At 38.3% G+C, this 22037-nt stretch overlaps 1 long non-coding RNA gene across 1 annotated transcript in view; it reads right to left on the bottom strand.

The window, feature by feature from the left end:
• Window positions 1–21387, bottom strand: part of LOC123619137 (uncharacterized) — a 135538-nt gene extending 114151 nt beyond the window's left edge. The window contains exons 1-3 of the long non-coding RNA XR_012507567.1: window positions 21288–21387; window positions 13415–13503; window positions 8983–9069 (exon numbers count right to left, since the gene is read on the bottom strand). This is a non-coding gene — a long non-coding RNA (uncharacterized LOC123619137). The remainder of the gene's footprint in view (window positions 1–8982; window positions 9070–13414; window positions 13504–21287) is intronic.
• Window positions 21388–22037: the final 650 nt, after the last annotated feature.

Consider the following 22037-nt stretch of genomic DNA (forward strand, 5'->3'; position numbering starts at 1 on the left):
TGCCTCCAAATGCCCTTCTAACAAAAGACAATAGGGGGGTGGCCAATTACTTTCAAATCCAATGAAAAAGAATATGAAAACAAATATATGCATGTGTACGTATGAATGAAGCATTGTGCTGTATACCAGAAATTGACACATTGTAAACTGACTATACTTCAATTAAAAAAAAATCTAAACCAGTTATTTGAGACTTGAACTTTGTCTTAATCTGCCTCACACTTCAGTTTTTAAAGTTTTCTTCCCCTTTATCTATTCAGCAAATACTTGCTCCTAGCATCTCAAAAGCCAGCTGGCTGTATTTTAAGCAGAAAATATTTTTCTTACCTAACAGCAACTGGTTTTTTTTTTTTTTAGGGCTGTCATTACTGATAACAGATGTCGAAACATTTCAACTGACTTTTTATTTCTCTTTTTTCCTCAAGATTTTAAAATAGGTTTTAAAAACATTTTATATAGTTTTTTAGCCTCAATATGTTTTTCCTCACATTATTACTTTTTCTCCCAATGTATAATAAAAAAAATTAACAGCTCCTGTTACTGTTTATTTCCCATCTGTTGGAGATGATATAAAATTTCAGATGTGCTTATAAAATACCTACCGAACATGCCAAATATAATCTATACTATACTAAACATTATGTTCATTGTATGTATTTTATGTACCACTTCTGGCTAAACTGTGCATTATTATAGCATGAGTCATTCTGTTAACCTATTGTAATTTTACCAGACTCCACAGTGGCAAAGGAATTGAACTGGGATATCCTATATATGTACAGTTCAAAGTATTTGAACTTTTTTCTAACCTTAGCAACAATATCTTATCTGTCTTAAGAATGTCAAAACTGTGGTTGATAAGCATGTCACACTCACATGTAAAGTTTGAAGTTTAAGGAACTCAGCATGTGAAATAGCACAGATGCTCTGGTAAACTTAAATTTTTTTCTTGACATATAGTGCAACCCTCAGATGTGTGAAGCAGTAGGTAAAATAATAAATAATTGCTGCCTTAAATCTGCCGGCAGACCGCCTGGATAGATTGCAAATGTTGGTCAGCGTTCCCTTCACTCCATCATGTCATCCTTACTTTTCATCAGCAGGGATGGTGTGAAGTAAACTCCCAGAAGGTTAAGAGGAGCTGTCTATTCATTTTCTTGCACAAAGACTGGCACCTTAATAAAACTTGCTGGAATAAATCTATGTTACTATGAATAAACTTCAGATATTCTTTCAACTCAATTTCAAGTATGCACTATTTAGTAAGAGACAGAAATAGTAAACTTCTATATCCCCTAACGTAAGATGTTTGTAGCACCATACTTTTCAGGCATTCTGAAACATAAGCAATGAGTATACACACACACACACAAACACCTATTTTTTTTTTTTTTTGTCATGGAAACTCACCTACCCTCTCTTTATCTTACTTCTGCTTTATTTCCATTGATGTTGCTAACGGTTTTATTCAGCTGCCAAAGTTAATAATGGTAAGCTAATCAAAATTAAGTGTGTTCATATTTTGCTGTTGTGCTGCACTTTGGTGTGTCTTACTCTTTGGGATTCCTGACATAGTTTCATATAAATAAATTCCCTATGGTTAATCCTTAGCTGATAAACCAGTGCCCAAAAATTGTTACTACAAGGTAAAAGGAAGATTTATTTTATGAGTATTCTGGATTAACTCTGCACTTCCATCCAACTATCAGCTAGCCTAGAGGGTTCTCAAAGTATGATCTGATGACCCCTGGCAGTCCTAAGACCCTTTCAGGGGACCTGTGAGATCAAAACCATTTTTATAATACCAAGAAATGACTTATCTTACAAGTGTACAGGGGAGTTTCCCAGAGGCCTCCTGACGTGATATTGCAACAGACTGAATGCAAAGGCAGATATCAGAATCCAGTTGTCTTCCATTGAGCCAGATATTGAAGAGATTTGTAATAATTTAGAAAAATACCACTCTTCTTTTTTTCTTTTGGAAATACGATTATTTTTCATTAAAATATGTAATTTATGTTAACAGGTGACTGTTATGTTTAAGTAAATTAAATAAACATTTCAACAATTTCCATTTTAATTTCTAATGCATTAAATATCGATTGATAAAATCCATATAAATAAAAGTTCTTTGGCATTTTCAGTTATCTGTAATTGCATAAAGGGGACCCAGAGCCAAAAAGTTTGAAAACCACTGACCTAGCTCCCAATTAATTCTCCCATGTTAAACTCACAAAACACAGAGGAGAGAGAAAAGGTCAAGATCACAGGGTTCTTTATACTGACTTCTTCAAATGCTCAGGAATTACTCATATTGTAAGCATTAATTTGAATCACCATTGATTTGGTTTTCAATTTACACTCAATTACACTTAAATTTTTCCTATTAATATAACCAGGCTGAACTCACAATTAATGAATTCTCCATAGTTAATTATAATAGCATCCCAGGAGGATGAAGTAAGAAAGTGAATTAACATTTATTGGGTCCCTACTACGTATCAGGCACCTTATAAATGGTAGGTGGTTAAGAGCAAAGGCTCTGGATTTTGACCACCTCAAATCTGTCTCCATCACTGACTAGTTATGTGAGCTTGGGCAAGATATTTAGGCTCTCTCTACCTTCATTTCCTCATCTGTAAAATGTCATGTCTCATCAGGTTGTCCTGAGAAGGAAATGATTCATTACATTCAAAGCCCTTTGAATAGTACTTGATTCACACTAAGTACTAAATAAATGTTAATCACCTATATAATCTTCACTACAATCCTTGGCAGGAAGAGTTATTATCACCTCTTACTGATAAGAAAATCGAGGCTCCTGGAAGAGCCTGTAATATAATCTCCACAAAGTTTGGAGATTGCAAGTGACAGAGGTGTTATTTAAGTCTGGGTCTACATGATGCAAAAGTTTTTGCACTAGATCAGCGGTTCTCAAACGCGAGTTTACATCAGAAACAGCCTACCCTCAGAGTTTCTGATGCCATAGCTCTGGGGTGGGACTGAGAATTTGCATTTTGAACAATTTCCCCTGAGATGCTGATGCTGCTGGTCCAAGAACTATACTTTGAGAACCTCTGCCCTAGAGACTAGGCTTGATCACCAAGAACATTTATGCCCATAGCACTTTACACAGTCCAGGGTATCTTCACTTTGCAGTATCAGTGCTAATTTTGCAGCACTCCTCTTCTGAAACTTTTCAGATCCCCATTGTGATGTTTATGATCTCTTCTTTAAGTTTTGAACTTAAAGAATGACTTTACCAAATACTTCCTGAAACTCATGCCTTCTAGAAGTGAGGAAACAAGGCAACCTAGTTAACTGATATAAAGCAAGAGGGGTTTTCCCCCAAAGCTTAAACTCCGTTCTTTCTCTTTATATGATTCCTACCCACTTAACCCAAAACAAAATCTTAGAATGAAGGATCTCACTCAGACTCCTTACTTTCCTTCCTTCTTTTAAATGTGATCTAAGCATACATATTAAGTCTAGACAATGGAAAAAAAAATGGCTTTCTCAAGGGAACCCAGCTTTGGAGTTTCTCAATTGCCTGAAATTCAGAGATCACCGTGGCAAAATGGTGAAAGGAAATGAAAAATTAATTTTCTGAATCAAATTGAAGAGTCATCTTTGCCTACTGAGCTTCCCTCTCTAATGAAAAATCAGTAATGTGACTGGAAATTGGCAAAGTAATATGCAGAGATAAGTCAATGGGTCAGGATGCATTTGTTGTAGTGATATAGAGGTACACTCCCAGTGTACTCTGTCCTATTTTATTTAGGTAAGATGTGCAGAGCTTAGTATCGGTCAAGATGAAAGAGAAACAATGATGGGATTTGAAGAAGAACTGACATTCTATTGTCTCTGAAACAGAGACTGGGAACCCTGGATAATCACCATTCTTAACAAGAAGCTTACAGCCAGAATAAGAGACTAGATACAGACGAATCACATGCTGAGAAAGTTAGGGGTTCCTTCCTATTTCATTCTAAAGGGGAAGTCCTCTGGAAGCCATGATTTCTCCTCTTCCTCTTTTCTATACTCTAATTACCACCCCCTTCCACTTTTCAATTATTGTTATTTTCCAATAAGTTGAGGAGAGAAGTAAGAAGGCTTTTATACAGAAGTTTATTTTCTAGTATAGGAACTGCATAGGTGTTATATTTGAAGGAAAAGATTTTCCACTGAGGAATGGAGAAAACAAAACAAAACAAAAAAGAATAACTTCGATGTGTATTGACAGATTTGGGTTAGGTATTTGGAATAATTATCCAACTATTAGAAATACTTACTGCTGTTAGAGTAGCAATGCAAAGCAGCTTTTTAAGACTAGAATAGACGACTTCACCTGTGTTCAAGGAAGAATGAACTTAAACAGAAACAGAACACTTAACAGAACACTTAAACAGAAAGCCTACGATGCTATGAAAATAGAAACTCAACATTGAATCACAGTGTCTGGCTTCAGTGGGATTTTTCCAGGCCTTGCCCAGGTTAGTAATTAATCACTGAGAACCCTCCATATGTCAGTCACCATGCTAGGTATCAGTGATACAAAAATGAATAGGACAAGACCCCTGCCCTCAAGCTGCTTTTGATCATTCTAGTGATTATGCCCAGACATTCTATTTCCCCTTAGATGTTTACTGCCCAGCTAAGCAGATTTACCTCATGTGAAACCTCCTCAGTTCTCTGCCTTTCTCAGACGTAAGTACAAGACTACATCCCAATAAAGATATGTTTCCCTTATCTCCCTAACTCTTCTCAGCTGCACCCAAGATGTCCTGAAAATGGCACTATACACCATCAATTCATTAACTCATCTATCGGAGCAGAGTTAGGCAGGAGAGCTGCCACTTGATTGATAATAATAAACCTCCAAGAACAAGCTTGAGTGCCCGACCGTTAGAGTTGTCAGCAAAATCCACAGACTTAATTATACCCAAGTAATTGCACAAAAGATCATCCATTATTCTAACTACTCTGAAAGAGAAGAGCCCATACCCTGAAACGACTTTGTAGTAGAATAAATGGAGATCTATTCATTAGGATCATGAAATAAAATGGAAATCTGTTTTCTTTTCAGAGCAGTGTGATTACCATCACCAGTAATAATATTAAAGGAGGAAAAACATACTGTCTGTTGGGACACGGCTCGCCTTTTTGCCTTGGTCTTCTTTCTTCCTTTGAAGTGATCATGGTACATGAGACCTGGATAACCTGGACTCACCCCAAACATTTCGCCCTGGTGCTCAGATTTGGAACTTCTTAAACAAAAAGACTCAGCATCCTCAATTTACAATCACTTCTCTCCACCCATTCTAATAGCTTTTTGTTGTTTCTTTTTTTAGATCCCTTTGGTTATATTCACAGTGTGCAGATTAAAAGACTAATGCAGCATTCTTCTTATAGAAAGACTGGTTTAAGTTGGAAATGGAACTAGGTATTGAGCAGTTACAGAGGCTAAAAAAGTAGAAATAAGATCTTAGCAGAAGAAGAAGTAGGTATTTGAATTTTTTTTTTTTTTTTTTTTTTTTTTTGGTAATATAAAAGCAGGATTTGGAGCAAGGATTATAGAGCAGGGTTAAGCGGCTTGAGGAGGAGAAGAAAGAATAAGGTGATATATGGCCAACCCCAAAGAAGCTTGTATTTTACTTCATTTTAATTAGGGATTAAATATATTTGTGAACACTGAAATTATAATGATGCAGGATGGACTGAACAGAAGAGGAGCTTTGATTTGAAATTTTAGAAGTTTTTTCCTAATAGAAACATGACAGCTGATTGGGAAAGAAGAGGAGGGCTTGTGCAACAAAAAGAAGAAGGGCTTTAGATCTCTTGGCTGGGACTCTAGGGAAAAACAACTAAAGGAGATTTGGAGAGGAAAAGAATGAGAGAGGAGACATAATTGGACAGAGCCTAAAGGAAACAATTCCATCACATCAGGCATTGGGAAGGCGTCCCCAGACAGGGAAGGCAGATCACCACCCAGGGGCACAGATATGCTTCTTTTGTTTGTTTGTTTGTTTTCCTGAAGTCTTACGTGTGTATATTCACAAGATACATAACTTTTAAAAAGATATCTAGAATTCAATTCTCTTATTTCACCCCAATAACATTCTTCTGAAGCAATTAGGAGAGATACCCCGAGTGTCATTTTACACATGGTAAAGCTGAGGCATATGGACGAGAGACTCCAAATCAAATTTAATGGAAGAACTAGGAGTAAATTCCAAGCCCGCTGATCTCAAGTCTGGCTGTTTCACTTCTCTGCTTTCTCCATGGAAGTTGCATGCCTTCACCTATCCCGTTTTTGGACCCAGGTAGAGGGAAGAGACCTGTGGTCCATACTGAAATATCCAAATTAAAAAAAAAAATAGATTGTCACCTTTAAAATCTAAAGAGCTGCCAGGTAAAGGAAACATTAAACTTAATCACACAAAAGACAGAACCAAGAGTAGAGGGTGAAAGCTACAGGGAGGCAAATTTCCATTCATCATAAAAAAAGAACTTTTTAATACTTAGAATTTTCTAAAAATAGAGTAGGTCCTTTACTAATAATGAGTTCCCTGTGACATGAGATATTCCAGTAGAGACTGGATGGCCATCTGTCGGGGATACTGCAGAGAGTTACGACCTGGTTTGAAAGTTGGACTTCGTGACATCTAAGGAATCCTCCAAAGACTATATGGTTCTTTGGCTTTTGTTCTTCATAGCCTCAGACTCATTCTAGCTTCCATCTCATGTCCACTAGAACAAAGCAGTCATCTGCTGAACCAGGGGAAATGAGCAGAGAAAGAATAAAGCTGCAAATCCCCACTACTCCCTTTGAAATGTAAAACTTATAGTAAGACTCTTGTGTTCACTGAAAATATTTCCTCTTATTCTTCCCTAGAAATTCTTTGCTAAATTTCCCCATGGGTCAGATAGACTTGAGAGATTTCACTTGTCTGTTTCCTCAGCACACAGAGGTTCTAATCAAGATATTTATATTTCTGGCTTATGGAGATACAACTTTTCAATATCCAGAAAATTTGTGAACACTTCATTAGAATTATTTAAAAAGCGTTGTAATATCAGCTTCCTATGTGCTTAATCTTCTCCTGAATCAAAGCCTGTAACAGAAAATTTCAGCAGCTGGTTGAACAATCTTGAAAAACCCAAAACTTCAGCTAATATTTGAGCTGTAATCAAGAAATGTTATTCAGTTTTCACCACAGGTCACTCTCCATGAAGTTTCACAAGAGTTAGAGCTACTCGACTCAATTTAGGTTCATTACTAACAAGTTATGGTCACTGGATCTAATTTCTTTATTTAAAAGGATTATTCAATTAGATAGCCTTAGCTTGTGGGAAGCATAGCAAACACGGACATGGTATGCCTGGATTTTAGCAAGGGATTTAATGAGGTCAGTCACCAAGATCTGAACAAAAGCATGATCTACTGAACCGGAAACAGAAATACTTTAGATGAAAGATGATAATTTTTAAAACATCCAGACCCAAACAGTATTAAGCAATGAATACTGAGAAGTAAGAAGGCTTTCTTCCCTTAGTTCTAGCATTAATTATTAAAGTTGTTTTCTAAGTCTGGGCTGGTAACTCATCACATTTTCAGGTAACACATAGATCAAGATGGATAACAAACATGCTAAACATTAGAATTAAACTCCAAGATGTTTGTCAGACTGGACCAAGAAATGAAGCATTGTAAGACGAAGTTGAACAGATAAGTGTGTATGCATCTTAGACTGGAAAAGCAACCAAACTTGAAAAGATGAGGCAATGACATGATACAGCAGCATGACATGTGATGAGGTCTAAAGGACGTTAGTTTGAGTAAAGAGAGTAGTATGATTCCTCAAAAAAAAAAAAAAAGGAAAGAAAGAAAGAAAATAGGAGACTAGGTGTGAGATTGTGACTTATAATAAGAAATATATATTTGGTCTCTGCCCTCCTGTTCCTGGCACAGAGCTCCTGAAACCCTTGTAAATTCCTAAGTGTAAGAGCATTAGAAACATCTTTTGTTCTGATGAGGCTACTCTGGGTGGGCTCCTGGATATACACTGGATGGGAAATGGTCACCAAAAAGAGGAAGCTGTGATAAGAAGCTTAGATTTTTTAGCACCCCACCACCACCCACATTCTCCAGAGAGGAGAGAGGAGTTGGAAATGGAGTTAAATGATTGATATGCCTATGTATGAAGCCTCCATAAAAATCCCCAAAGTACGGGGATTGGGGAGCTTCCAGGTGGATAAATGCATCCACGTATCAGGAGGGTGGCATATCCCAATTCCATGGGAACAGAAGCTGCTGGGCTTGGAACCCTCGCAGACCTTAACCTGTGTGTCTCTTCATCTGGCTGTTCATCTGTATCTTTTATCATATCTTTTAGTAAACTGGTAAGCACAAGTGTTTCCCTGACTTCTGTGAGCTGTTCTAGCAAAATAATGGAATCCTAGGACAGAGGAGGTCATGGGAACCTCTGATTTGTAGCCAAGTCAGACAGAAGTTGCAAGTAACCTGGGAACCCGCTACTTTTGATTGACATCTGAAGTGAGGGGCAGTCTCGTGAGACCCAGCCTATAACCTGTGGGATCTGATGCGATCTCTAGGTAGATAGTGGCAGAACGAAGTTAAATTTTAAGGACATCCAGATGCAGAATTGCTTGGGCGGGCGGGGGGGACACACATCTGGTGTCATGAGAAAAACAGGAGGAGTACTGAGGTTTTTAATTCAAGGTGATATTCACAGCAGCACAAAATCTAGAATAAAGAAATTTATAAACCTATACTTCCATGTTCAGGCAATTCCTTGAGAGCTGCATTTTTGTTTTGAACTTTGCATTTTTTTTTAACAGATTTTAGTTCAAAAAGAAATCACTTAGGAAGATAAAATAGTAGAGAGAAGCCTTGAGCCCAAACTGACAGAAGAAACATTGAAAGACATAGGACATTTTACCCAAAGAGAACATGATTACCATCTTCAAATAGTCCCATGGCTTGGATGTGACACAGATACTGAATTTGTCCCATACAGCTCCAAAAAGTTAGAACTACTAGAACCACTGAAAGGAAGATAAAACAGAAATTTTAGTTCATCTAAAGGTGAATTTCTAATAATCAAAAGTATACAAAAACTGAATGGGTTTCCCCACTACAGGTTTTCAATCAAGGACCAAATGCCCAAGTGAGAATGTTGTAAAATCCATGCATTCAATGACATCTAAACTGTGTAAAGGAAAACAACAAAGCAACAGCAAAGCAGAGGCTTCCCACGCTCGAAGCTTACGACTCTAGGATAGATAAATGAATGCCAGGAGATTAAAGCTCAATTTCTTCCCTTTCCAATTTGCCAAAATCATTTACTCTCTCTCTACCTCTATTTTCTTGCCTGTGAAATGAAGGTAATTCTTTTTGCCTTTGCAGACCAGATGGGAAAGTCTGTAATGAGTTTGGAGCCCAGAGTATTCCTCACTGTAAATCCTCCATGTGTTTCTGTTGCTGTTTTTTTGGAAGGAGATTCAAACTTTCCTGCCTGAATTTAAGAATTGGGTTCAAAGTTTTGGGGGAGTGCTCTCAAATTATTTCTTCCTCTCTCTTGAAAACCAAAGTGAGATGGGTTTTGAGCCAGTTTCCTTAGTGGTGCAAATAGCAATACAGCTGCTGGATGTTCCCAAGGCTTTACATGAATTGTGTTCTGCTAACCCAGGAACCCCCAGATTTTACTTAAACACATTGGCCTTGGACCAGCCTCTAAACAAAGGCCAACCTGCTGAGGTGGAGCTGAATAGGAGACAATGGAAGTGGGTGGTTAAAATCAATTCCAAATAGTACTTTCAATACATTTCAAATATTAACTCAGTTGTTAACAATATTTTTTCTTGGATTTAATATTTCTTTTCTCAGACCTTTCATTTCCCAGACCCATTTGCCCAGAAAAAGAGCAAATGAATTACTGGGGGGAGAAAGCCATGAAAGAGAATGCATGTTATTAGCATAGGGAATTCTTCCATGACTCAAACACAAAGAGTGAAGGAGGGTGGAAAATCTCAAGGCAAATGTGACCTCCACTAAATGCTGAGATTTGTCCATTTCAAAATACCTGACTTCTAAATTAAACTCCCCTCAATGTTGCCATAATGGTTACGAATATCAGAAAGCTTTTATTTTTGACATCTTACTTACTTTTGTTGACAAATTGGTTTTTTCCCCCCATTTTCTTTTTCTTTTCCTTTGGTGTTTACACAAAAAGAAAAAAATAGAACACTCAATTCTGACAAGATAGACAAAACTGCAAAGGATATAGGCTATTTGTTTTAGTTAGGTCCACTGATTGAAAATGTTCAATTTTTAGTAAATAGTGATGGAAGATAAACTGCATTAATTTTGTGAAGTGTGATAAGAGCTCTGAAAAAGAGAATAATCATACTAAAAGGAGAATAATCATACAGGTAGGTTGTCAGAATACAATGAAAAATATATACCATACTTTCTCAAAGATAAACAAATTATGCACTGGAGTGAAAGTTCTTAAATAGCTCCTAATGCTTCTGCCAAGAGAGAACTCATAGCAGACATCTGTTGCTCGACTACAGATTTATAATTTTAGTTGACTGATGTCATTGATCAGGGATGTATCACCTATTTTTCCAACATTAGATTTTCTTATTGTTTCCTCCATATTATTCATACTTAACTTGGGTAAGAGGCATGACTGATATTCTCAGTACCCAGTTCCTAGTAAAGCACAGGAAAGGCTCTCCCAGGTATGTTGGTTTAGCTGCGGCATAGTCCATGCCTAAGGCTAGAGTAACTGAGATCTCAACAGAAGACAGGAATGTTGTAAGGTAATGACTGTCATGCATGAAATGAGAGACAAGAAGACCTTTAAGTTCACTTTTAATGATAAGGGACATTATTACTGGATCTTCAAATTTTATAAAAAGAAAACATCAAGTCATGGCATCTAGAGTCATGTGCACACCAGCATGAAGACAGCAGTTAAAAAGTTCAACCATCAAAAATGTTGAGATATTCAGTATTACGTAGATTAAATGTTTGTCTTTCTGAAGTAATTTTATTTTGCTTTTTTACAGTTAGTTTCAGTTGTGGACTGGAGGGAAAAGATATAAAAACCAAAATGGATATTTGGCAACTGTCCTAGTCTGTTTGGGCTGTTGTAACAAAACACCACAGACTGGGTGACTTACAAACCACAGAAATGTGTTTCTCACATTCTGGAGGCTATGCAGTCCAAGACCACGGTGCTGGCAGATTCTGATGAGGCAGCTGTCTGATAAGAACTTGCTTTCTGGTTCCATTAACTTTTTGCTGTGTCTTCCCAGGACAGAAAGTGCAAGGGAGGTTCCCTGGTCTTTTATAAGGGCAGAGCCCTCATGAACCTCATCATTTTCTAAAGGCCCCTCCTCTAAACACCACCATACTGCAGATTAGGTTTTCACATACGGTTTTGGGCATGAAATGGGGAGCAGACACACACATTCAGTCTACAGCAGTAACTATTTGATCAGTGTAGATTAACAAAAATGGGATGTAATCAGAAATCAGTCAATGTTTTCTGTAGATGGCCAGAGACCCACAGTCTCTCGGTCTCTGTGGCAATTTGTCAACTCCACCGGTAAAGGCCACGGGCTGTGTGTAACGGAGAGCTTCTCTGTTACAACAAGACTGAGTTTTCAAAAACAGGTGGTGGTCCAAATTCAGCCTGCTTGGCCGTACTTGTACTTTGCCCATCCTTAATGTAGATAATGAGGTAGCTGAATCAAAAATTTAGAACTAAATGGAACCCAAGCAAATCATATGGTTCAGGCAGTTATAAAGGTGTAATTTCCACTTTTATACCTACTACAACAGTTTCAAAGCGATTAAAGGATTTTTCCCACAGCCATACAAAATAAACAGCTCTCCTATTTGTTTAGACAATGACTAACTTTTCCAAGTGCACCAAACTGAATATCCTGATCACCTGTAAATCCCCCCTAATAATCTAAAAATAGATCCAGACCAAGTGGATTTAATCTTAGTAACAGTTTTGAATTGGTCCAACTAATGCCAAAGATTGCCATTAACAAGCTGCACATTCGGAATTGACCCATCACAATTAAACTCCTTGTGAACTATTCAAATACATTTTGTATTACGAAAGCTCAATTTAGAGATTTGTTTCCACAGATGTGGTTTGCAATTTTTGGTAGGGGAAAAAAAAAGAGGGAGAGGAGAAAAATTGTAAAATCGATCAAAAAGCATTTGTTGAATTATGAACCTGTAGCCAGTAGAGCACATACGAAGCATTAAGAGTCTTGGAAATTGTGATCTCCGAAAAGTTTACATTCTACTTGGGACAGACTGTAGTTCATTCCCACGTGCATTTAGTAAGAGTTATTATATACCAGGCAAAAATACATAAGGTACTGTCCACTTTTGAGATGCTCACAGACCAGTGGGACTATGAAGCAAAGCATGTCCTATTTGCAACTCCCTTCCCTGCATGTTTCCTCTCTGGTTTGTGGTGCAAACCATGCTCATTGCTGATTTTTTGCTCATGCTTTTCTCTTTTTCTATAGAACAGTTTCTCCCACTAAAGCACCATTATATGTAAGTGTACAGAGATGGGGCACTTGCAAATTTTAGATAAGATTCTTAGACAACTTGAAGAATGACTTGAGATTATGCAGGCAAAGATGGGAGACACTGAACTACTGAAAAAGAACGGCACATGAGTGAGGAAATAGTGTCATGAAACATCCTGTTGTGCACTATGAACTACAAGCTTCACAGGCAAGGGAGGAACTACAAACGATGGGGCTGGAGAGCTGGGGACCAGGTCACAGTAGGCCATGCATACTTAAGCATAACTATCAACTGGCCACTTATAAACAGTTTAAGTTTCTAAAATCTGTGCCCAGTTGATATACAACCTATATCTAACGGCCACCAACGCCAACACCATTGTATACCCACATGGAGATTCTGATGTGTTCCCTCTGCTTGGAGAACGCAGAAGAAAAGTTTGGCAGAAAGAAATAACAAAGGAGCTAAAGATTTTTAATCAAGTTGTTAGTTAGGTTTGGTGTTTGACGTAAAGCCTTAGTTCTCTTTCTTCCCCAAAATCTTTAATAAAACTTGTATTACAGCTAATGCTTTCTAAAGGTAGATTTGTTTTCTGAAGATTTCATGAATGAAGAAGCATTTGTCCTTAAGGCTAATGCTGGTTCAAGAGCAGAGTTTCTCCATGGAGGCCCAGTCATAAACGTTATATTCAATATTTCATATTTGCCAGAACTATGCTCAGTGCTATAGACAGATGAATTCTACCTTGGAAGACAAACATGAACAAATAATAATCATAAAATAATGATAAGAGTTTAAAAAACAAATAGAAGCACATACCAATGATACGGAGGCATCAAGGAGGGATGATAGTTTTACCTAGGGAGGTCCCGAGAAGGCTTTCCAGAGGAGATGACATTTGAGCTGATCTTGAAACATAATTGAGAGTTCACAAAAAAGAGAAAAGAGTTAGGAAAGTTACTTAAGAAAAAGAAAAAAAAAATGCTTAGAGAAAGCACTGTGTTTTAGGAGACTGTACGTAGATTTGAGCGGTTGAAGCACAGGTCGTATGAGGCTGACGAGGAAGGAGTAATGGAGAGGAGGGATGTGAGTGAGCAAAAATTGTTGAAGTCTCGAGAGAAGATATAGGATCAATAGGGTCAATACATATGACTTGAACTAAGCCCTGAAGAATGGGGAACACTGTTACCATAACAGATCAACTAAGAGAGTCCCAGTGACGTCTCATCACTTCTATACTTCAATACTTACTAAGTGCTGAAAGCAGAATAGCACGCAGCTTGATTTACTGATTGACTAATCACCACAGATATCACTAGAAACCTAACCTGGATCTTCAGCTGTCCCTCTAACTACTTAAGCACAAGATTTGCGCATGAAAATGTATTCCAAATAGTCATCAATATGAAAGAATGCTGACAGGTGCTTTAAATATTTGGAATGATATTATGATATATGATATATGATATATGATATATATATATATATATATATATATATATATATATATATATTAGTTTTTAGAAACCTGCATTCTAGAACATTGGAAATCACATTTTCTACTTCCCTCCTTGCTTCTACTTTAAGGTATAACAATACCTAAATCATACAGCTCACCAAGTACATATATCCTGCCTTTCACAGCCATTAAAAACTCATTTAAAAAACAGCCATTGCGTATCTGCTCCGTAACAGGCAAAGATGATGTGATACTCTACTGGTACATGAAGAGTCCATAAAATCATGATAGAAATCAGATTATAAAATAGCAAGTAAAATATGATTGTTTTTATTAAATGACTTACATATGCATATTATATATGTATATGTGCACGCGTGCGTGCTCGCACACACACACGCACACACACATTAAGCCAAACCTGAATTGTTCATTCAGGAAACTTTTCCTTCTACCTACCCTGTTTTTCACGTTATGTACCTCAAAATCATTTCTTAAAATCAACAGGAAGATAAAAAATGATTAAGCATTAAGTAGCTTTCTTTATATGCTTTCCAAGTACCAGAATTTAAATAGTGCATTAAATCTCAAAACCCAGCAACAGAAGCAGTAACGAAATTTTAATATGAAAAGTCCCTGCACTCAGAGCACACAGGACAGTCTTTTCTTAAAGGGATGGATAGGCCAAAAGCCTTCTCCATGCAATGAAACTGGCCCAGTTTTTCTAAAAGTTTAGGGCCAGACGTCCAGACTCCACACTGAAATGCTAGAAGTCTGTCCTCAAGAAGAACTAAATCTCTGTCCTGCTGGCTGCTGTTATCCCAGCTTCAAATCCCATTTCAGTTTATCCATTTTAATCGAAACATTTATGTTTATCTTGGCCAAGAAGGTTTGTAATCCCCCTTATTAAGATTTTTAATAGATACTGCAAGTCTTAGAGCAAGAACCACCACTAAGAAGCAATTTAAAATAACCACCATGTCAGCCTTATAGGTTGTGTTGGACTGTAGGAAAGAGATAAAAATATAATATTAATAAACAAGAGAATTTCAACTCCTAACTGCTTTGCCATTATGTTAATCCAAATGTTTAACATCCTTCTGTATAAAAACTGTATTAAATAGTACAATGAGGTTTTATGATGTTTAATAATATTAAAAAATATATCAAAAATATTTTAAATGTTGAGTTTTCATGTACCTTGTGGCTCAGATTAACCCAATAGCTAAACCATTTCCCAATCATATTAGCATCAAGCTTGTCATTTTTGCCTACAGCAGCCTGAGGAATAGAGGACCAGAAGCAGTACCTTGGATGGAGGAGTAATCTGCAGGGAAAGTCACAAGGTATGTCACATGTGGGTAAATTCCTTTTACAGGAGAAAAAATTGGAAATTTCTTGGAGGAGTTTGGAAGATCCTGAAGAATCTATTAAATCAGTACTAAGTCATTTAATTCAGTGAAGTGCCCTAATAGTAAATTCCATGTCTAAATATTAATCTGTAATTGGGGATATATGGCTAAAATTAATAATAACATGTTCAACTTTACAGTTTAAATGTATATTGTTTCATCGTGTCCTTATACATCATCGATAGATTTCAATATTAACCTATATCAACTCAAGCTATACCTATCAGTAGACCTAAGCCATACCTATGAATTGACCAATAAATTCATAGGTAGTAGATAGATACAGCAAGCTTTGTTTTGTCTGACCTTATAAACCTGAGGCCTTTATCTCAACCCAGCTTTTTAGGTAAGAATGTTTGTGTGAGATTCATCATGTTATATAGTACAAATATTCCACTTGTCACATTTCCACCTATTTTTACCACCACATTCTATCCACAGACTTGTCATTTATTTGTAGAGTCTTTGATCCACACCAAGCTTTTCTCAACTGTATAAAATGTACAACCTTAAGCAAAATCAGTATCTTTTTAAAAGATTAGAAAATGTCATTAGTTTAAAAGATGGGGCATTGGGAGACTGGCACTCTGTAGAGTCTAGGAGAGGACTGAGCCTTAGAGAATGAGTGTTGGTGCCACTCAGGAAGGAAGTACCTGGGTGAAAACACTGCTTCCTCGAATGTGATGATGTCACCAACAGACTCTTGGTGATGGAGCAGGCTGGTCATACACAGCTTTCGCGAGTAGTGACCCACCTTTGCTAGCCAGTTAGCCTGCCCCAAACAAAGGCTTGGTATGTTTTCCACCACCACACTCATTTAGATTTGCAGAGGGAGCTGATTTTCCAAGAGCTGACGTTTTCTCTTGAGTTCTGTGCCTGCCCTTAAAATGTGCTACCACCCATGCAGGCAGTGCCTCTCCTGTAATATGAACAATAACAACAAAGCAAAAACAATCACAGAAGGACAATTGTAGACTTCTGAGAGGAACTTATAAATGATCTAATCCAAGGATTTTCAAACATTGTTTTCCTGTTTAGCTGCAGAAACCTTTCCATAAAGAAAACTTTATTCAGAAGAATAATTAAATCAAATAAAGATGAAGCTATTCTGGTGAATGGAAGGACCAGTGTTTTCCCCAGCATGGCCCCGAGCCAGGGGCTGCGATGGAGGACAGTGTAAACCTCCCAGCTAGCACTGCCCCTGCCTCAGAGCCAGAGTTCACAGTAGGGCTGATGTGGCCTTTTTTTTTTTTTTTTTAATTGAAGTATAGTCAGTTACAATGTGTCGATTTCTGGTGTACAGCATAATGTTTTAGTCATACATACACATGCTTACATTCATTTTTAGATTCTTTTTCATTTTAGATTACAAGATATTGAATATAGTTCCCTGTGCTATACAGAAAAAATTTATTTTTTATCTATTTTATATAGAGTAGCTAATATTTGCAAATCTCTAACTCCCAATTTATCCCTTTCCACCTCCTTTCTTTTTATTTAATAGACAAAGGAACTAAGGCCCTTGGGAGTGAAGCAACTTCTCCAAGACCACAGAGATGGTGGCAGAGTTGTCAATCTATTTTTTTACAAGGCATTTTTTTTCACAATACAAAAATTGCATTTTTACAGTAATTCCTAAGTTCCTTAGCACTTCTAAATTGATTTCCCTTTATTTCATTTGACTAACACCATGAGTTTGTGGCCCAGTCAAGGTAAAATTTTTCTTATCCCAGATTTACACATGAGGAATTGAGGCTCAGAGCACTAAAGGATTTGTCCCCAGTGAACTTTCTCATAAGGGGCAGAGGGGGTTAGGTGGCAGGTCCTCCAGAACGCTGCTCAAAGTTTTATCCACTGTGTGATGTCCTCATGATTCACATGGAAATTTTTTCCATAAATATCAAATAACTAATGCCAAAGAGGCTAGCATTTGATTTTCAACTAATTTATGCCTTTAAAATAAAAATATGAGTAATTAATATTAACAATTAACCCTTAATATCAAGGAGTACTAGGATTAAAAATATATATATAGCAATGCAAAGAGGTCATTTGGGTGTCTCAGCGAACCTGTCATTTATAGCTAAATTCAAAATAAATTTTCTAATTTAACTTGAAACTTGTTTTTTTTTTTTTTTTTTTTGGCTTGTTGGGAGCTTATTCAAACATCCAAGGTCCTAAATAACTTTTCCAAGTGTCAAACTCCCATGGTTTTTCCCTGCTCCTGGTTTCCATTTGCCTTAACTAAAGAGAGGAAAAAACCCACTGAGTTAGAATTAATCTCGGCTGTCACCAGCTGTCATCAGTCCGCATTCCTAAAAGGGGTCTGGCCAACAGTATCAGTGATAGGAAAACCCCAATTTCCCTGCAGCCTGCTCAGTTCTCTCTTCCCTACTTCTGCAACTCCGCTCTTAGCTAATTTAATGTGGAACCTTGAACATGGCTCCCTGTGCTCTTGGGGTTGAGTCCAAACAGCTCTCTTCACAATGGAGAACATAATCCACCTTAGTCTCTCCATCCTTTCAAATCTGAAAACATTCTCCTGGGGGTGCAGCTCATCTTTCAGAGATTTAAACTTTTTCTTTCATGCAGCTTGACAGAAACCACAAGGGAGGAAAGATTATGGCCACACCATATGTCTGCTTCTCCATGGCTCTGTGAGTGTGTGTGTGAGTGAGAGACAGAGAGAGAGAGAGAGAAAATGGGTGTGTGTGTGTGCGCGCACATGTGCACACGTGGGTTTTCCCAATGAGAGGGGAGTGTATTTTCTCTTTTCAAGGAGAAAGATTCTCCCCTCCCCTTAGGTTTCAAGCTGCTGGATGCTTGCTGATTAATTTAAATCTACACACAACTGGTTCCCTTATTAATGATTCTGCCAGGTTTCCAGAACATAGCAGGATTACCCTGCTCTGAATGCAGACTGTTCTTTCTTAAAGGGGCCATTGCCTTTCATGTAAGAACATAAGAGGATACATCACATGGCAATACCATTGCTTGTTCCTGGGCAATACCATGAGGTGTCTCCAAACACTTGAAAATACAGTTGTGCTCTCCAAGTTAAAGGTGGCAAAGTCCCCATACGCCCATAGCATGGTAAAGATCAGCCATCTAGGCGGAAAGCCTCAGAAATTTCCTAAACATGTGTAAATGAGTCAGGAAAGTCCCAAACTCCAACCAAGGGAACTGGAGAAAATCTCAAAGAGTTGAAGTGAGGCTGAAATGAGATTGAAATTTAGTTCAACATAAATCTAAGCAATTCCACTGAACCATGTTTGAGGAAAGATCAGGTGAACAGCAGGAGGTTTAAAAGCAGTAACAGAAATAAAGGGCAACAGCAGGGACAGACACTGGTAGTGCTCATCTAAGAATCGTCTGAAAGAGACAAAGACTTTGGCCAGACCCACTTTATGCTAGATGAGCAGACCCAAAGCCTCCTTAAAATTCTGACATCACCCAGCTCACTGTGAATCTGATTTCAGACACCACACTGCAGCTTTCCACACAGTTTGCTTTAAGGAAGGTGCTAGGTGGGTGGGGCTGAAGCAAATGATCACTACACATCCTGTGCGCATGCGCTTGTGGGTATACGCAGATCTAATAAACACAAGTCAGCTTCAGAGCTCCTTTCAGCGGATTCCTTGCTCAAAATGCTGAGGTCTGCAGATTGGAGGGGCAGAGCCTGAACCCCAGCAAATTCTTAAAGATAAGTGGCACCCCATGGGCGTCTGCCTGAGAGGCTAAGCATCTTTCCATGTGCAAGACAGATTAGCTTTTTATACCACAGGACTTCTTGAACCACCATTAAGGTAAAAAAGAAAAAAAAACTTTTAACACACTCACCTCACAGAACTGTGGTGAGAATTAAACGGGAACAGGAATCCAGCTCATAGGGGACATGCAATTCTTAGTCATCATCTTACACAAGGCCTCCTCTGTTATACCTTACAGGGCATGAGAACCTCAAAAAGCATTCTATTTAACTGATTTCCTAGTTTCTGAGACCTCAGATAAATGGCACATGGATGACACACATGATGACAAGAAAAATGCCTGGGTTTTTCTACAGTTTATCTGACAGCCACAAATAAAGTCACAAATCTACAAGGCTCCAGAGAGGCACAATCCAAGCGACCATCTCTAAACTTTATACAAGGTGAGCGGGTTCGCTCACAAAGATGAAATGAGACTGTTTCTGCTTTCAAGGAGCTTACAACATACAGCAAGGAAACAGACACACAAACAGCTGATGATCCTTTGCCCTCTGTGATCTCTGTGAGCTGGACTGTGATTTGATTGTGCTGGGTATTGCAAAGAGGTTGTGGTTTGAATTTTTTTTTAAAGGGACAGTAAATAAGATCAGTTTTACAGCATGCATGTGTATGCAGCCTAATGCAACAAATAAACTTCCCAAGTATTGGAAGAGAGGGTGAGGAAAGGCAAGACAAGGGAATTTAATGTTTTCTAAGCAAGGGAAAAGATGAGGGATTAAATATTTCCCCATGGTTGCTAAGTGTTCTCTCTTACTATTCTGGAGCTGAAAACACCAATCAAAGAAACTACAGACTACAAAATGTGCCGTGGATAGCAGGTTTGGGCACTGTCCAGTAATCTCTGTTCCCACCAAACTCCATACAGTTCCCAGAGCTGAGATTTCCTCTAAATCCAGGATTTAACCATGTGTCTCCATGGCAAGCCCGAGGTTCAATTCCAGGAATCAGGTTTGGCCTTTCTCCTAGTACATTAACAAGACTCCAGTAAGAACTACAGCCTGTCAGCAAGACAAACTCAAAGATTAAGACCAGCATCATCACAGTATCTTCCAGCAAAGCAAAGATTTCCAGGAAATGATATTTCTGACTTTGTAAGAAAGCCAAAAATGCAATGAAATATGAGAATACCAAAGGGAAGAACAGAGGTCAGAAGTACAAAATGATCTTTAAAACCCTGCATTTTCACTAAGCACATATTTAAATAAAATGAGAAAAAAAAAAGAACCACTCGAAAGCAAGAATGCATGGTTCCAACAGGTTTCAATGTCCATTTTTTTCCTAAAATCAAACATTTGTGTAACCTCTGATCATACGAATGGTGCAAAAATTTTAGCCATATGACGGATTCTACCTAATGTTTGTCTCAGCAAAGCAACTGAGCCCCTTTCAAAGTATCTTTCCAAATAAGAAACTTGTTTAACTTTCCCGGACTCTGTGTGTCTTAGAAATACTACCACATCCTTCACTCCCCTCTATCTTGGATAGCTTAAGAAAGTTAAATTTCTAACCTGCTTCCACCAGAGGGCAGTAAATAAAAAACAACCTGTTCACTGAACACAATTTCTTCTAGAAATTTGGATGTAAACAAATGTTATTTTCCCATTAACCTGCATTACAGGCTCAGAGATGATCATCGCTACAAACGACTGGTCACTCCTGGACATCTCCTTAACATTCTAGCTCTATCACAGGCAGCATGACCTGTGAACATGTCCCAGAATGAAGTATGGGAGGCTGTTTTTATAAAATGAAAACATATCCCTTCACCTTCAAAAGCACCCATTCTTCAAGATTTGCAGATACTAACTAATATATATAAAATAGATTATCAACAAGTTTATACTGTATAGCACAGGGAACTACATTCACTATCTTGTAGTAACTTACAGTGTAAAAGAATATGAAAACGAATAAATGCATGTTCCTATATGACTGAAGCATTGTGCTGCACACCACAAATTGACACAGCATTGTAAACTGATTATGCTTCAATAAATATATATATAAAGTAAAATATACATAGAGAGAGAGTACCCATTCTGTCCACTCACCCATGGCCTGCCTGGGGGTCTAAAGCCCCTCCCCTGCGGGTCCAGGAGCTGTGTGGGCACCACTGACTGCATATCACTGTTGTCAGAACAGACGCTGGCAAGAGGCCACAGGAGCACTCTGACAAGAACTGTGGCTGCCAAGCAGGAATCTGGCAAGAAAAGGAAGGACAGGGATGCCACCCAGTGGTCAGCCGGCGGCCTTGCTGCCTGTGTGATCCACAGCACCGCCTCAACAGAAAGCCCGAGAATACAGTTTGCAGGCTCTGCATCTGGAAGGTAGCGGGGCCAAGAGAAACCATCATGCCAATCTGACTACATCTCAGCCACACAGCCTACCTGTCTCAATTGCAAAGCAAGGATGAAGGAAGTGACCTTGAGCCAGGAATCTGGGTGCTAACTGGAAAAGCTACCTGGCTGAGAGGCTCTCAAGGGCAGCTGCTTCTCAGAACTGCCCTGTGGCTTTTCAGACACTGAGCCCTGGGACCACCAAGGCCTCCTGAGTTACAGCCTCCAGGGATAAGGCTTAAGAAATGATTATTTCTAAAAAGATTTCTGGATGACTCTGATGCAGTAAGTCTCAGCTAGGCCCAAGACTGCCTTGTGGGAACCCAGTGAGTTAGCCCATTCTTCCATCTCTAGGCAGGGTCATGCTTCGGGTCCCCCAGCTCTGCAACTTTTTTTTTTCCTGACTCTAAAAGCTTTACACATCTATTCTAGTCATCCACTCTAGGGTCGAAAATCCCCAACCAT

The sequence above is a fragment of the Camelus bactrianus genome, chromosome 6, assembly GCF_048773025.1.
Source record: "Camelus bactrianus isolate YW-2024 breed Bactrian camel chromosome 6, ASM4877302v1, whole genome shotgun sequence".
Classification (NCBI taxonomy): domain Eukaryota; kingdom Metazoa; phylum Chordata; class Mammalia; order Artiodactyla; family Camelidae; genus Camelus; species Camelus bactrianus.